This window comes from Vigna unguiculata, chromosome 7 (assembly GCF_037176805.1).
Source record: "Vigna unguiculata cultivar grain cowpea cultivar isolate G323 ecotype 2 chromosome 7, ASM3717680v1, whole genome shotgun sequence".
Taxonomy (NCBI): domain Eukaryota; kingdom Viridiplantae; phylum Streptophyta; class Magnoliopsida; order Fabales; family Fabaceae; genus Vigna; species Vigna unguiculata.
In genome coordinates, this window is record NC_140798.1 from 44,336,371 (window position 1) to 44,343,315 (window position 6,945).

Consider the following 6,945-nt stretch of genomic DNA (forward strand, 5'->3'; position numbering starts at 1 on the left):
GATACATACAAAAAGAGCCATAAAAAGAATTTTATAGAGACAAAATCAAATTCAAAAATGATAAGAGACGAAAAGCAAAATATGGTTATTTTTCAAAAAATAAAACTATAGGTAACTTATAATTATTATTTTTATTTATTTTTCCTAATTTTAGTATCAATATTTATCATTAACAAATTACATAGTTAACAACTATGTTCATCTTGATGATGATGACACCATAATTGATGGATAACCATCATCAATTGTCTTAATTTGATTAAATGTAAAATATAAATTAATTTTTAATTAGTTCTGAAAAAATATATTACTTCTTTTATGAATATAGAATTGATTATTTGAGTTCAAAATATTTTTCTAAAACACTTTTTAAACAAAAATATCAATTATAGTAAAAAAAAAGTAATCAATTATTGAAATTTAGATTTTTTTATTGATTTTTATGTACTGTCACTCTAATTATTATTCAAGTTAAGAGAACAACAATATAAAAAAACAATAGAGAATCTAAATTTTAATTATCTTAGTAAATCATCAATTTAATTTTTTTTTTTAAAAAGACAAACATTTAGATATTTTATTTAAAAAATATCTTTTTTTGAATACTTTTGAAACAGGAATTCTTGAAATATCATATTTTAAAGAAATATTTTTATTAAGAAGTAGGATCTTTAATATATTTTTCTCATGTCGAAACATATACATCTTGAGCATGTAATTATGTCCATAGTGGTGACACCATAGGTCCAGCAAATAATAAATCTTTGATTGCAGTGACATAATAGATTCAACAAATAACAAATTTCGCTAGGAGATAGGCTCAAACTCATGACTCTGATATTATATTAAGAAGTGCACTTTAACTCTAATTAAAACTTACAAAATTTGTTTGTAAGATGAGATTTTGACCCATCTATATACTATAAACTCGTTTTATCTCTACTCAACGTGGGATCTCCAACCATCACTGTTCAAGATCACAATTCTAAGATAATATTTTTGTCTTTGTAATCTTTGTTATAATGTTTTGTGATATATGAATGTTTAGTACCTTGTAATTTTTTAATGGAGATTTTTTTTTTTAAACAGGATTATAATTTTATTTTTTTTGTTTTAGTTACATAAAGTTATTGTAAGTGAATAATTCAAAAATATAGTGAAACAATTCCTTGTTTAAGTTTGACTACATATAGATTATTATAAAATTGAGTTGATTGTATGAATTATTCTTTTCATTTATATTATCTTCGATTTTTTTTGTTCATATATTATGGATGTTTATCTTATCTTTTCTATTACCATTCTAAAAAGAACTTTAACAAAAGTTTTTTTTCCACCATATTGATTGTGATTTTAATCATACCTTTTTCTACAAGTTATGTAAAATAACATATGTTTGATTTTCTCCCATTCATATGAATATATTAAATGAGTTTAACTTTCATACATTGTTATGGAAAATTCTACATGTCAATTAATTAAAATTAATGAAGTTTTCTTAAGAAATATTAAAATTATCATGTTTTATTTTTTATTTATTTTTATTATTTTATTATTATTTTTTTAGATATTTTAGGTTTTATTTAATAAAATTAGAAAAGATAAATATTTTATCCCGAATGAGTGAAAATATCAAAAAAGTTAAGAAGAAATCAATATAATTTGATTATAAAAGTTATCAACAAAAAGAAGATATAAATGAAGTTATTTATTTAGGTATTCCAATACAGCATCAAATACAAAGTTACAAAGCCAATCCAATTCAAAAAATCATTAAGTAAGGCTTGATAGAGGTAAAAAAAAACTCTTATGGGAAATAAAACTCCCTTTGTGAGGGAGAAAGGAAAAAATAATTGTTTAGTGAGAAAGATATTTGACCTAAAAAAAAGAAGGTAGAGACACATTCTAAAAGTTCGAGACATTCATCTTTGTTACGACTATAGTATTTGTTAAGGAGTACCTAACTCCTTATTGATAACTTTGGGTGTAATGTATTATTAATTCTTTGTGAACTGTAGTGTTAAATATAATTTTTTTTCCATAGTTCTTGTTTTTTTTTTCTTGTTTTAACTACGTATTCTAGATTGATTGATTACATATATGGGAGTACCTATTGATTGAAAGATTGGTCGGAAACCTGATTAGGATAAAAACACTAATAAAGAGATAGGATTTTTATTATTCATAACATTGGAATCTTGATCATTAATGTGAACTTATAATAAAAATGACTAGACATAAAGTTTTTATTATTCAAGTTTAGACCTGTAGATAACACATTACGACTTTTTTTTGAAGAAGTAATTAGAAATCTATTATTTGGTATTTTTGCTTTGAATTAATTCATGAAACTCAATCATCCAATCCCAGTAAAACTTTTATCGTATCATGTTGTACATAATATATTTGATAAAAATACAAAAAGAGTTTTGTTTTTGTGAAATATGTTTTCTAATTGAGTTTAAAATTGCAAGAGTTGTCGAGTATTGAAAAAAAAATTTGGAAAATGATTTGACTTTCCATCTTATTACATGTGTGATTTGATATATTTGTCATTCTGGAAACAATTAATACAAACATCACACACTCATTTCAAATAAAATATAAGCTTACATCAAAATTACTTTAAATAAATTTTTTAAATATCACAAGTCAATAATATCATTAATAATACCTTGAAAACTTTCACATTTATTATAATTGAATTTTACCATGTATGCAATATAAACATTACATAGTAAACAATTTTTTTCCAGATTTATCTTCATTATCATTCCCCCTTTGGTCTATGTAATTTCTGTCCAATTTTGAATATTTCAACGTTTATATACCTTTTATAAAATTTATACTCAAAGTTATTTTGAATAAACATTACTTCGAGTTGCCATGCATTTAATTCATATATAGGATAAGAAATTCTATAATTTGGAATTTTTAAATTATTTTTCCTATCTTAATATTTTGTTTCGATAAAATCATTAAAGTTTATTATTATTTTTTATTTGTACAAGATATTTCAATTACTATTAACATACAAGTTATTTTAATACTAGACTTAACTAAATAAATATCAGTTGACGTTGATCATTACCTTTTTTTTTATCAAAGTTTGTGAAAAAATAAAATAATTGACACTAAGATTTTTTCACTAATATTAGTTGAAATTATCTTAAGCTAATTTTGGTTATAAATTAGTTAACCAATATTAATTATAATTTTGGTTACATTATTGGCTGAGATTATTTTACCAAAGTTTCTACTAACATTGCTTAAGAAATCTATCAAACTAACATCACTTAAAATAAATTCTACTTAGATAACTAAAAGTTTTCCTTTGTTAATAATAATAAAAATGTATCTTAACTAACATGGGAGAAAAAAATTTATTGGTGACAATAAAAGAAAAATAATATTTCTAAACACTAATAAAAAAAAAAGGCTAAATGTATTTTTTCTATTTTAAATTATTTTAAAAATTTATATTTTGTCTTTAAATTAAATACATACTTATTTTGTACATATATGATATGTTGACTATGTGACGAAGTTCTATATAATAGATTCAAATATAATTTTTATGTGTGGTTTGCTAGGATGAAATATGTATATATTTAGCTTAATGGTGAAATTATATTTTTGAAAATAAGTTTGTTAGAGATAAATTTACATAATCTTGATATTGTTCCTTTGATAAGCTAAATTGGTCACAAGGTTTGAACAATGTGTAAGTGAATCTGCCAAACTAGCAAAGGAGGTGGCATCAGAAGAACTTGCATCATCGTAACATTCAATAGCAAGTGTCAAGTATGATTGATTTTCTTACATTCCTCACAATATTTTGTGTTTCTGCTAATGCACTCACCAAGATTAGTATTCTCCCATTATGACTTTTGTTGATGAAGAGGATAGTGGCCAATCTGAATAACATCTAATACTTAAATTGATCAACTCAACCGACAACAGTACAAAGAATTAGCGCTATATAGAGCTAAGTAACGAGAAAACCTAGAAATTCACCGCCCCTAACATAAAACAGAAGATTGTTTAAGAGAAAAAACAAGAGTTTTATCAAGACTATGTAAACCTATCTCTAAAAAGTTAGAGATCAAAGACATATTTAACAAACAAAAATCACATAAAATGTCATCCAAAACAAAAAAGTATAATTAACATCTATAAATAATAATCTTTATGACAATATCAGTAAAATGATAACTCCTTTCAACCTTGATGGAAAACTTATATCAACTAAAAAATTAGATTCATTATTATTAATAAAAAAATTTGTTTAAAATCAACTGAAAAATATATTAAGAGAAGTTTTACTAAAGTTACCATGCATCCAATGTATTGTCTACTTTAGAGTTTGTACTCTGTCACGGTTTTGTTTTTAAAAGATACCTCAGAGAATGGAATGAGGAAAGGTATTTAAACTGCAATGAAGGGCTTAATGGAAGATGGTTTGCATATATAGAACCTCGTTATTGGCCCACGGTAGGCACTAATGTTCCAATCGTTAGGGTCAATCACCATACATTCGAGGTATGGCCTTGATGCCAAGCTTTTGCATCCTATTGTACAGAGATATTTTGTAAAAGGGTTAGAGCACTCCATAAGTGTTCTTCTTTAATTTATTAATTCATTGCTAATAAAAAAAATGCATCGAGGTATTGTCCGCTTTGAAACTTGTACTCTATCACGATTTTGTCTTTAAAAGGCGCATCGGGTGAAAGGACAAAAGGATATTTAAACTGCTTTAAACATCGATTTCTAAGTGATCTGAAACAGACTATTAGGTACGATAAGAACATAAATCTCCAGTCAAACCTTGTTATCAGTCCTATGTATGCTAAGTGGCATTGTTGGGTCGATCACCCCATCTAATTATTGTCAAAGAAAAACAATAATTTTTGAGTTGAAAAACACTATTTATGCTAACTAGAAAAACCTTAATTAATTTAATGAAAAATAACTTTGATATTGATAAAAAGAAATAATTATAATCGGCTTGGATCTAAAAAATTCACCATAAGAATAATAAAAACCAATATCAGCTGACTGACAATTTCAACTTTGACCAAGTCAAAAACCTTTTAGTATTCCTGAATGTGTTCAGGTCAATTACAAAACCAAAATTACTTGAATGATGAATTTTACGTGTAATTATTATCATCTATCATAATCAGGAATAATTTTTTATTCGGATAAATTATCTTAAATTTGATTCAAATATAATTTAATTTAAATGTAGAAGGAAATCAATTTTTACATAAAAAAGTAGTGTGTATAAAAATGATGTTGCAAACATCAGAGTTTTATATTCACAATTTTTCTTTAATTTCTTTTCTTCACAATATTTTTTTAAAATTTTCTTCCCTTTTATCCATAACTTAATGAATGTATAACTTATTTCGCTTTCTCTTGTTGTTCTGTGTCTCTCTTTACACTCCTGTGTATGTGCTTATCAGCATCTGTAACCACAATCCATTTAATTAATTAAACAAATTATGAACTATAAAGTAATTTGACCTAAGTAAAAGCAAAGCAAACATGTAAAAAGTAATCAAATAAGATGCCCTTTATTGAATTATCTGAAATGAAAACACAACACTACAGACCCAACTCCGTAACAAAGAAATGATACAATGCAGGGACTGCGATCCAACAATACATGACGTTCAAGATAATGGTTCAAGACATGTCTTCAATATCCGGAACCCTATTCCAGTGCTAAATATGTCACATACATAAATGGAACTACCTTATACTAAAAGAAAAACAACACGAAAGAAGAATTCGGAGCTTGAAAACCAAGACGAAATCTAGAAAACGAAAGGGCATCATCAGCATGGATCCGTTGAATGGATCAGAAAAAACCACCAGCAGGAGCAGGTCCAGGTCCAGGTCCAGGTCCATACCCTCCCATGGCCATGTTATCGAACCCGTGATGCTGCTGCTGCATGATGGTTACATCAGGGAACATATAGCTCTGAAGCATGGTGGGGACGGTCTGAGCAGTGAACACCTGAGGAGGCTGTGGCTGAAGCTGAAGCTGGGGCTGAAGCTGATGCTGATGCTGATGCTGATGCTGTGGCTGAGGCATGAAATTGGCAGAGGAAGAAGCCCCTGGGAAAAACTGATGACCCTGGTTAACAGCATTCTGAAGCATTGCCCTCTCAGCAAGCTGGGCAACGTGCTTCTTCAGCTCCTCCAATGCTGTCTTGTACTGCTCCATCTGCTCCACACTCAGCTCCTCAGTGGGGCGGGTCCACCACATCAGGTCCTGCGCCTCCCTCCTCATCCGGCTCAGCTCCTCCCCGCGCTTCCTCTCCGTTTCCAGAAGTTCGTTCACCTGAGTCAGCTGCTTGTTCAGGTCACGCACGTTGGAGATGCGGTGGGCGTCGATGAACTGCATGGTGCCCGAGTCCTGCACCGGTGCCCGCCCCAGAAAGCGGTCGATCACGGCGTCCACGTTGGGGTGGCCGAAGGAGAACACCTTCTCGCCCGGCGAGAACACCACCAGCGCCACATGGGCTCCGCAGAGGGTGCAGAGCTCACTCGCCTTCTTGAAAAGGCCGCTTCGGCGCTTGGAGAAGGTGACTTGGAGGTTGCTCTCATTGCTCATTTTCTTCATCTCGATCTTTTGGCGACCGCGGCTTTTCTTTGCTCCTGAATCCATGGCAATGGGTGGTATAGCTTAGGGTATGCCGCTGCCAAGAAGAGAATGTTGTGGAGAAAACAAGAGTGAAGGGTTGAATTTATAGGTGTTTTGTGTCTGTAAATGGAGACCCAAAACAACACGCCTCTTTCTTGGCTCCAACAAAAACCACCAATTTTATTTTCATTCAAGTGGTTTCTGGATTGGGAGATTGTGAAAATCCCCTTTGGATGCATATATGGTAGAATATTTATTGTAAGAAATCAGCAGCTCTTACAAAATTTCAT

The 6,945-nt window shown here is 29.4% G+C and overlaps 1 pseudogene; it reads right to left on the reverse strand.

Moving 5' to 3' along the window:
- Window positions 1–5,580: 5,580 nt before the first annotated feature.
- Window positions 5,581–6,718, reverse strand: LOC114192606 (agamous-like MADS-box protein AGL62 pseudogene; annotated as a pseudogene).
- Between the last annotated feature and the right edge of the window lie 227 nt (window positions 6,719–6,945).